Below are 11,504 nucleotides of genomic sequence, written 5' to 3' on the forward strand. Positions count from 1 at the left end.
TAAAGCTTTCTATTCACTTGCCTGAAAGTAGGTGGGCATGTGTACAAGGGAAGAGAGGCTATTTGGGATTGCAGAAAACAAACAATCAAATATAATAAGTCAAGTGTATTTTTACCAATCAGATGATTCATCTGTTCTAAGAAGTTAATAATGACTAAATGAAGGAGTCGTGTGAAGTATTTATCTTGGAATATGTGGACACATATGGTTTTGGTTATTTTCAGACTTCAGTCCTCTGCTGTGATTTCCAAATTTTCAAAGAAGGAATATTAATGTGAAGTTAGCCTGGTATATGTGTTCAAGCCCATGTCTTTGAGTCCACATTTTTAGGCTGACTCTGGACAGGTTGAACCAGGGATTTAATTTACTATAATAATAAAAGTTTTCCTGTTAGTTTTTGATATCCAACTTGGAATTTGAAAGATGCATCAGTTTCAGCTGTTCTTGAGCAATTAACTATTAGGGCATTTGAAAAGAATGCTGTATTGGAAGGACTACAGATTGATGCGATGCTGTTAGTACTAAACGAAGTTATCTCTTGATAAAAATAAAAATAAAAAGAGCTCTTCAAAAGGTGGGCTCTGCATTTTAGGGTAAGAGTGGTCACTGGTAACTAAGACTCATTCCTTTCGTTTATTTTGGGTGAGACATAAGTCTCACAAGATGAACACATAGATAATGATCTACATCACACATTCCAGTAATTCATCTAGTTTATGTCCCATAGTCATACTTTCAATCACTGGTCTTCAAATTTTTTTGAATATGCATCCTTACCAAGAAAAAAAATTAAGCACTAGCTCCATTTTATTATATTAATTTATTTTTAAGTGATATATACATATTACTATGCTAATGTTATATACTTTGTAAAAATTAAAGATTTAAAATAGTGAGATAAATATGAAACAAGTATTTTAAAATATACTTATTAAAAGCATAAACATTTTGACCACACTAAATTTTTGATTATATTATTTTTAGAAAATTAGGTAATTTATATATTTATTTTTTTTAAAAATCTCTTTGTATAGTTGTGGAGATAAGGTTTATTTATAAATAATAATTGTCTCAGTAATTAATCACTTAATTTGACCAATGTAGCTAATCTCAGAAGACAAATTTCTTTTAGATAGTTTTTAGTAAAAGAGAGATACAATACAATCAAATAATAGGTCAAATATTCAAGGAGAAGAAAGTTAAGTAGCTCAATTGATAGAGCACTGAGTTTAGAGTCAGAAAGAACTATGTTCTGGCCTCAGATGATTTCCAGTTGTATGATCTTAGACAAGTCATTTTATCTGTTTGCCTTAATTCACTGGAGAAGGCAAACTACTCCAGTATCTTTACCAAGAAAATATTGATATGCTATGGTCTCCTGAGTCACAGAGTTGGTCATGAGTGAATAAGTCAATATATAATAAATAATCAGTGAACATAATAGCTCTTTCTTTGTTTCTAGATATTGACCCACAACAATGCAAAAATGAGCAAAAGTGAATTGTCTCTGATTTCAAACTCAACAAAGTTTTCAGTATAAATTCATTCCTCTTTACATTGTTTTTGTTTAATAGAAGGCATTTTGTCTTAAGTTTCCTTAACAATCAGTTATGACTAAGAGTCCCTCTACTTTTACTTTGAGTGAGAAAAAATAAGTCTCACAAGATAAATACATATAGATAATGATCTGCATCACAGATCTTAGCATGTTATCTCTCCCCCAAAGCTACTCTTACTATTATTATAGAAGGTATCACCATCCTCTCAATCACTCAAGTTTATAACCCTAATATCATCCCTGACTCCTCACTTACCCCACATTTTCAAACTTTGCTGTTTTTATCTTCATAGTACCTCTCTTTACTACCCAAGTACAAACCTTAATTACTTATACCTTGGGCAATCAGAATAGTTTTACAATTCATCTTCTTTATTCAAGTTATTTCCTTTCCTATCCATCTTTCAAATAACTGCTAAAGTGATTTTTTTTTAAAGTGAGGGTATGATAAAATCACACACATTGAAAAATAGTGGTCTGTATTCTAGGATCAAATGTAAACTCCTCTGTTTGACATTTACACATTGAAGAGCTTTTTTATTAATAAAATTAATACAACTAGGATAAAAAGTGCTTTTGTATGATATTTCTGATAAGGGACTCATGAACAAACTCAAAGGTATATGGACAATTCACAGAAGTATATGACCAAAAGACATTCCTTAATAAGTGATGAAAGAAAAAAATACTTCAAAAGAAGTGCACATTATTAATAACTATATGTAAGAATGCTCCAAATCATCACTAGTAAGAGAAATACAAATTTAAAAAATGATCCTGTGATTGCAACTCATGTCCAAAAAATTGACAATGATGACAAAAAATAAGAATAGTCAGTGCTGGAGATATTTAGGAAAGAGAGGTACATTCGTGTATTGTGGGTAGAACTATAAATTGGTATAACCATTCTGGAAAGCAATTAGGAATTATGCAAAGTGAATAAAATGTTCCTATCTTTTGATTTAGAGATTCCATTTCTAGACACATACTTTAAGGAGGTTAATTAATGACGGAAATGAAAGGCTCCAAAATATTTATTATAAGTTTTTTGTGACAACAAAGAATTGGAAACAAAGTAAATGCCCATCAACTTGAGATTATCTAAATAAACTGTTCTATACAAGTGTAACTAAAATATAGACAAGTATGGAAAATACATGAACTGATATAAAATAAGCAAAAACAGGAAAACAAAATGGAAAAGATAGCAACCATAAAATGATTAAAACTGAAAGTTCTGAAATTCAAAAAAACAAATTGACTCCAAAGAATATACATAAGAAGACTGTTCCTTTTTAGAGGGTGAGATTCAATAATTTAGAAAATTGCATGGAATGTTAGGGTTCTTTCCTATTCTTCCTCTTTGTCTTAAAAGAAACAACACCACATTTTGAAAATAAGACATGGCTCTTGGGGGCAGTGGGTAGCATATAGGCAAGGTAAAAATTAAGCTTATTAAGAAAAATTTAATTTTTAAATGTAAAGACATTGTTCCGAGAGAGGTGCTAACTTAGAAAAAGAAAAAAACCAACTTTTTTCCCAGTTTCTAATTCACATTTTATAATAATTGTAAAATAAAAGATCAAGTCCATAAGAATAATAAAACAAAGTACACATTTTCAGTAGGGATTTTTAAAATTACTAAATAAAGAGATCATTGTTAATGTTGGCATATACCGTAGGAGCAAATAATTTTCTTAAACTATTTCCTGTAATGATCTAGACAGTTTGGTCAATGCTAAATAAAAGGAATGCTTCTATTAATTTGGTTAACAAAATAACATTCTCATTTTTAGTTTGTCCACCATAAACTCCCTCATATAATCTAGCCACCAATTCTACCTTGTTTGGGAACTTAACTACATTCCTTATTGATTAAATTTTCTAATTTCTCCCCTTCTAGTCTATTTTGAATTTTGTTTTGTGATTTGTCCCTACTATTCATTCTTTAATCTCCATGTCTCTCGTGTAGTTAAAGCGTCTGCAATATTATGCTTGAGTTTCCTCTTCTATCCAATTTCTATATTATTGCCTGATCCTATCCTTTTTCTTTTTTTCTTTTCTTTTATTTTTTTAGAATATTTTCTAAGATTCACTCTTAGAAATAACTATCCATGAGGGAAGTAATACTGGACAGACATATAGTTATTTTTGGTTCCAAATTATAATGTCCAGGCATACCCTCTTTTCTTACTCCATCCCAAAGAGTTGCCATTACATCTCTATATCTACACATTACCTTGCTTGGATACTTGCTTATTTGAAGAAGCAGCCCATCTCTTGAAGTAGAATGCTATTCATGGAGATTCATTGAATCATAAAAGCTGGCCACCCCTTGAGCAAATTGTCTCTAAACTAAATTCATTACAAACTCCCCATTTCTCTATTATATGCATATACTTTCTATACTATGGAGATGCTCATCAGTAGCATTCTCTTCCCTCCTCTGACATGAGACACCTCTCTTAGAGTCTCTCAGTTCCAATTCTTTTCCCCTTCTGATTTCAGCTCAATTTCTCAGATGCTCATCATTATTTTTGGGGGGGCCAAGAGATTATAGAAATAAACATCTTTCATTGTTCAACCATGGGCTTAATAGGAATGCAGAACACATTCATTTCTGTTTTCTACTTTCATTACTTAATTTTCTCTTGATTACTGTACTTATTAATTTTTCCTATGATTTTTTTGTCTTAATATTGGAAAGTCAAAAACAATCTCCTCCTCTCTTTTTCCCCTCCATCTCCACCTCAAGAATCCCTCAAATGTCTATTTTGTTGAATGCCCATATTGTTTTTTATTGTTTAGGTTGAGGTTTTCAGGATCATTTAGAGTTGTAGCTTTTGCTCAATTGTTTTTTGAACTCTATGACAATTTCTTTCTTTGGTTTTTCATAACTATAGAAAATCTCATTTTCTTCAAATTTCCTTCTTATTTAAGCACTATTTTCTTGCAAACTTGCAAAATTTGTTTATTACTGAAATAGTAATATTTAACCATTACTTTTGTGTTTTGGAATTTGAAGTTGAGGAAATTTCCCCTCACTCTGTGGTGAGGTGTGAATTCTCCTGAATAATGCTTTGTCACTCATAACCAAAAGTTCTGAAGAGTTTTCATATATTATTTCCTTCATTCTGGTATTAGGGTTTTTTTGTTTTTTTTTTTAATGTAATGCTATTCTATGAGACCCGTGATTATTAAGATATCTATACATCTATTTTCAAATTCAGTTGTTTTGATTCATGGAGAATTCATGGACTCTTTTGTCATTATTGCCTTTTGCTTTTCTTCTAATAAATTTCCTTACACTTTAGCATTTTGTTATCCAAGTCTATTCTCTTTCTCAGAGCTTCTATTTATTTGCTTTGAGGCTCCATTATGTACTCAATTTTTCCTACTTTGCCAATAATGTTTTAAAATTCTGTATTAATAGCTAATTCCCATGAACATTAACAAGTTTGGTCCCCAGAGTATGACTCAGGATTCTAACGTTAATGCTGATGATTAATGCACATGAGCCAACACTGACGTGCTTCCGCTATGATCATCATTTGATATAATTTAGTCAGACAATCTTAATTAGCTTTTAGAAAAGAGTATTAACTAAGATTGTATAGTCATAATAGTTGATACAAAACATCCCCCACAAAGTCTTTGACATAATCTCCAATAAATACATTTAAAATCTAAGGGGAAGTGGACCCAAACTTAAAGAGAAAATATGTCAAAAAGGTAACTTAACATCTCCTTCTTATCCAAAAGGCATTTTCTTCCACTATGAGGGCTCAAGAAATTTTCTTTATGACAGAGGCTACTAAGTGGTATACTTGAGTCTGGAGTCATGAAAACCTCAGTTCAAATCCTAACTTAGATGGTTATTAGCTGTATCCACATAATAAATGGTTATTCTCTCTTTCTCTCTTCCTCCCTTTTGGTGTGATGCAACTTCTGTTCTGGATTCCTTATGGATCTATGAATCTATATCTTTGCATTGAACCCAGTTTGCTCTCAGTTTAGACATTGCTAGGACACTGATGCAAAATTTTTGTAACACTTCAGAACTTATAAGGTTTTCCTTTTGCTTGAGAGAAAGAGTCATGACTAAAGACAAAGTGTTCAACATCTCCACCATTTTAGTAGTTATTTTTCAAGGGTTTTGCTGGAACATTCTTTCCTGGCTATCTATCACTTGTCTAAATCTTTCAAGTCTATATTGGCTTGATATTTTATACAATCTGAATGGGATGATTTGATTGATTTGCTCAATCAAAATACCCCACCTTTATACTTATCCCCCCAGATAAATGATAATATTATTTGCCATGCACTGCTTTGTGAAATTCATAATGTTCTCTAGTTTCTTTTTGAATTATTCTTGTTTTTGCTTTTAGAATCCCCAACGTTAATCTGATTGTATGCTAGGTTTTTACTGAGTTTTTTTTTTTCTTCTTCCTAGTATTTTGGGTATTTTATCCATTTTTTTAAATGTTCATGTGCCACTTTATCTTTTGTTATTCCCCTTTCACTAGTTGATAATCCCACAAGACTGAGCCAAGGACTTAACTAAGTCTTCTCTCCTTGAATTATTGGTGTAGGCATAATTTCCTGGCCAAAGTGCTTTTTGTACCCCTCTCTGTATAAATAAGAATGTCCAATAGATTTGTATATTATTTAATTTATACTATAACTTGTTTAAGTCATCTATTCTTGGCATCCTGAAGCTAGCTAGCACAAGGGCCCAATTGGGTGGAAAAGATCGTATAGCTGGTAGGATATTTTATTTAGGGGAATTTGGGGAGTTTGAAGTGACAGTGTGTACCAAGAATATATCTGAAGAACTTGGCAGAAGGAGAAAAAAATAGGAAAAGAATTAAACAGGGGTTAAGATGGGTTGCAAAATCATGGCCAAACACTTGGAAATAATATATACTCACAATAATAGCACTGAGATGCAAAGGACTCCTAGATATATGCAAATTAAGAATACTTTTCTGGTTTTCCCTGTATCATTTCAGAATATAATGTGAACATTTTCTTTTTAATGAAAAAAAAATGATTACTGTTAAAATTCAGACAAATCCTTCAGAAGACCTAGTTTCAGCTGAATTCCAAGACATTAAATCCACCTGACTATGCCTGGTATTTTTCAGTAGAATTATCACTCAGACTATGGGATGGTTATGCTAAATGTAGATCAGGATGTGTTAAAATCAGGAGATTAAAGTGCCATTCACAGAAACTCCTTGTCAGACCCAGTGATATAGGCAGGGCTGTACTGAAGTTAAATATTCAGTATGAGCATTATACCTCAGAAACTGGCAAATACTACAAATCAAGGCTTGATTTATTGATTAAGAAAGTGTTAATGTTACAGATTAAACTCAAGAGAGTATCAAATATAAATTCTCCTTCCTCCCTATGTAGCTAACAAATGGTAACACTGGGATGAAAAAGGCCAGATCTCTTTGATCAGTGTTCTTTCTGTTATACCTCAGTTGCTCAAGTATTGTTTGGTCTTCAAGGCATTTTCTACCATAAGTGTTCACATAAAATAAATCTTTTTAATTTGTATTTGAATGTCCCCAATGGTTCCTTCACTACTCTTTTCACTACTTCTCTTAGTTTTAAAAATAAAAATCAAATCTTCAATTCTTTTTAGTAGGCTCCATAATTTAGGAACCATTGAGACATTCCTGAACATAATTCACGTATAAGGACTAGACAAAGATGAAACTCCTCAGCTCTCCAGTTTAATTAAGAGAAACCCAATTGACTAATATTTTTACCTCAAAGAAATGAAAGCCCTGATTTAAAATAAGTTGTTTAAATATTATTGCTCGCCTTGTGGTTAAAATCCAGACTTTACTGTGTGATTATTTGAGTATAAAAAAAGTGATGCTTTTAGAAAATTGACCACAATGTCTAATTTTTGGATGAAAGCCTAGAGTCAGCTCAAACAAGGCAGTGGTAAATTCCTGCCACTATTTGCAAATTTTAAATATTCTATAATAAATACTCTAGCTGAGCAAGGGACATAATGCATTAGTACATAGCATCCTAGTTGCAGCCTGAAGGAAATAAGGAAAAGGAATGGGAAAATTTACCATTTCCTCCTCTTCTTTTAATAATAATAATAACGTTTATGTAGCACTTGTTATGTGCTAGGTATGATGCTAAGTACTTTATAAATATTATCTCATTTTACTCTTCTATAACAATCCTGTGACTTAAGTGCTGTTATTTATCCCCATTTTACAAATGAGGGAACCGAGGTTAATAGAGCTCAAATTATTAGCCAGAGCTAGTCAGTGTTTGAGGCTGGATTCTTCTTGGCTCAATGATCAACTCTCTTTTGGTGCATCCTTCTTCTCCTAATGCCATCACGGGCACCAAAGATTGCTACAACACCCCAAAGGTCTAAGTCCTTCAACTCTGAGCTAGAGCACATAGAACTCCATGGTAGTGACCCAAGAGAGTCCACTTTAGCTCCATGAATGCTCTATAGGATGTGCTCTAGCCAGAATGGATAGGAGAGGACTAATTATATAAAAATACATAATAGATAATTAGAAGGCGGCTACTAACCAATGAGGATATCAATGTAAGCTTCCTATATGACATGGGACCTGCATTGAGGATTTGTAGAAAGTCAGAATTTCTGAGTCTGATGAGAGTATATGCTCCAAACATGGAGGACAACCTATACCAAAGTATTAAAATGAAAGATGTAATATTGTGTTTAGGGAATATTGCATTCAGGTCAATTTGATTGAGAAATAAATGACAATAAATAAATAAAATACAATAACATGTAAGAAGCTTGGAAACTTAGGCAGGAGCCTGATTGTGAAGAGTTATAAATATGTCAAATAGAAGAGATTGTGCTCTAACCTGGTAGCAAAAGGAAAGCACTGGAATATCCTGATTAGAGAAATGTCATGGATGGAACTATACTTTAGGAGTATTTACTTTGACAGCTATGTGGAGAATGGATCAGAGAAGGGAGTAGTTGAAAGGTAGAAGGCCAATTAGGATGTTACTGTAATATTCTAGGTAAAAGGTGATTAGGGAAATAATTGTGTGAACGGAGTGGATGGGATGAATATGAGACACCTTGTAAAGGTGAACCAATAAGAGTTGGCAACTGATTGAATATGAAGGGTGAGAGTGAAGAGTCAAGGATGACTCCAATATTTCAAACCTGGTGTTTGGAAGAATGGTGGTACTCTAACAACAACAACAACAAAAGGTAAATTAAGAAAATGGGAGGGTTTGGGGGAAACAACATGCAAAGATAGTTTTCATCATTTACTTTTGCAAAACCTTGTATTCCAAATCTCCTTCTCCCTTTTCTGCCCCTCAAGATAGCAAGCAATCTGATATAGTTACACATATGCAATTCTTCTAAATATATTTCCATATCACCATGCTGCAGAAGAAAAATCAGATGAAAAGGAAAAAAATAAGAAAGAAAAAAACAAGCAAACAAACAACAACAATAACAAAAAGGTAAAAATACTGTGCTTTGATCCACATTCAGTCTCCATGGTTCTCTCTCTGGATGCAGATGGCTCTTTCCATCACAAGTCTATTGAAACTAGAGGAGTTTTATTTTCTGCAAAAATGCAATGTGGCCTAGTAGGTAGAATCATTCTAATCTTTTAAGCTCTAAAAAATGAATTGTGAACATATTAACTTCAGTTTAAAGTTTATCCCTACATTTTCCTCAAATGACAAGACCATTTTTCTTCCCAGTACCATTTGAATCCAGAAATGTTGATTTAGCAACTAGGTAGCCAAGAACTTTTAAATATTTTGATTCTTTCTTGTGGTTGTTGAGTCGTTTTATTCATGTCCAACTCTTTGTGCCTCAATTCGGGTTTTCTTGGCAAAGTTACTGGAGTGGTTTGCTATCAATCAAATGGATAGGTCAGATAAATTGAGATTTAATTACTAATATTTCTGAGATTCATTAAATTGAATTCAATACTGATATATGTTCCTAATGTTACCATATTTGTTTCTTGTGTTCACAACTGTATATTTTTATTCTTTTTAAATGAAAAATTCTCAACTTAGAATCTGTGAATTATATGTATATATATATATATAAAATATATATATATATATATATATATATATATATATATATATATATGTGTGTGTGTGTGTGTATGTGTGTGTGTGTGACCTAGCTGCCCCACTTTGGCTCTTATTTGAATAATAATAATAACTAACATTTATATATTGATTTATTTTACATGTTAACTTATTTGATCCTCTTACAACCCTGTGAAGTAGGTGATATTATTATCCCCATTTTATAGATGAGGAAACAGATATAGAGAACCTAAGAGATTTAGTTACCAGGCTCATTCAGTTAGTAAATGCTAAGTCTGGATTTTAATTCAAATCTTTCTTACTCCAAATCTCCTGCTCTATCCACTGGTTCCATTTAGCTGTCTTTAGGTTGTGATTCCAGTCATAAACCTTCTTTGATCATAATGAGAAAAGGTCTGCTTGAGAATATATCAGGAAATTTTTCACCTTAAACACTGTTTGCCTGTGAAATATTTTTCAGATGGTAAAGTTATTTTATTCTACTCATACCTATCGTATTTGCAAAGATTTGGAAGAGGAGGGGGAAAAGCTACAAATTATTATAGTGCCAAGGATCTGATTAGACTCTACACTGAGATGTTTTGAAAGAGGCAGTTTTAATAAAGAGCTCAGCCATGATATCAGCTGATGTATATAGTTCTTCTAAAGATATAAATATACTAAATAACTGAGTTATCTCTGGCAAGGGCTATTATTCTTAACCAGCAACAGGTCACAAAAATAATACTGAAATGCCTCTCCCTTTGAAAAAAGGAATCTTGCTTAAGATCTTCCTGCCACTAGAAACATGATTTTCATTTTTTGGTACATAGATAATTGCTTCCAAATAGAGAGTAGGCTGTATGCTACACGTGACATTGTTCTTATTTTAAACCTGAATTTGCATTTATATAAACAATAAATGAACCAACTTGAAGTATTGTTATATATTTTAGGAATCTGTGAACTCTAGTAGACAATGACCTTCTCAGAACTCCTTTGCCCCACATTTCCCTGAGTGCCATTAGGGTAAAAGTCATTTACTTTTCACAGTTTACTGACAGGGTCCTGTGGGTCTCTCTCCCTTCTAGTTGTTCAAGTTATCTCAGAGCTGTATTTAAAATGTCTGGACTCCATGAAGTTCAGTGAGACCTCAATTTACCCGAATGTTGTAATAGATTGAATAATGTAAAGATTTACTCAATCAAATCACCCCATTTCACTTAAAATGTGGTGATAAAATAGTCTGTTTCTGTAACCAGGCAAAAGCAATCAATCAAGCTCAATCATAAGCTTTTGTTTCAATTAGTCAATGGTAGAATTTAAACTAAGTATGAACAAACCTAGAGTAACTTTGTATAGGAATCATGTTTGGAAAGGTTGAGGAAATTTGGTTATGCACTTAAAGTTGTCTAAAAATTACTAAACTAGCTAGATGCATTCAAGAGGCTGGATCGAGTATGGCATTTTAGTAAAATCTTTGAGCAGAAATTATCTGGGAAGAGTGTGGGAGAATGAAATTATCAACTTTGTCTTCAGCCTAGGTCTCCTTTCCCATGCTTCTCCTTGTGAGGAGGATCTTATAAACTCTGAAGGGTCCAAAGCATATTGGACTTCTTATATTCTTATTGGTGTCTTAACAGCATCCCTGAATCAGCTGAAGACAGTATTGTCATTGAAAGTCAAAGAGAGATGCAAACCAACACCTTCACAAGGAACCCAGCACAGAAATTGTTGCATGTTTAAAGAGGAACTTCTTGAACTCCCCGCAAATGGAAGAAAAGGACTTTCAGAAAATGTGAATTATCCCTTTACCACATGTGCTTTCTAAACCTGAACCCATTTC

The sequence above is a fragment of the Sminthopsis crassicaudata genome, chromosome 2 (genome assembly GCF_048593235.1).
Source record: "Sminthopsis crassicaudata isolate SCR6 chromosome 2, ASM4859323v1, whole genome shotgun sequence".
Classification (NCBI taxonomy): domain Eukaryota; kingdom Metazoa; phylum Chordata; class Mammalia; order Dasyuromorphia; family Dasyuridae; genus Sminthopsis; species Sminthopsis crassicaudata.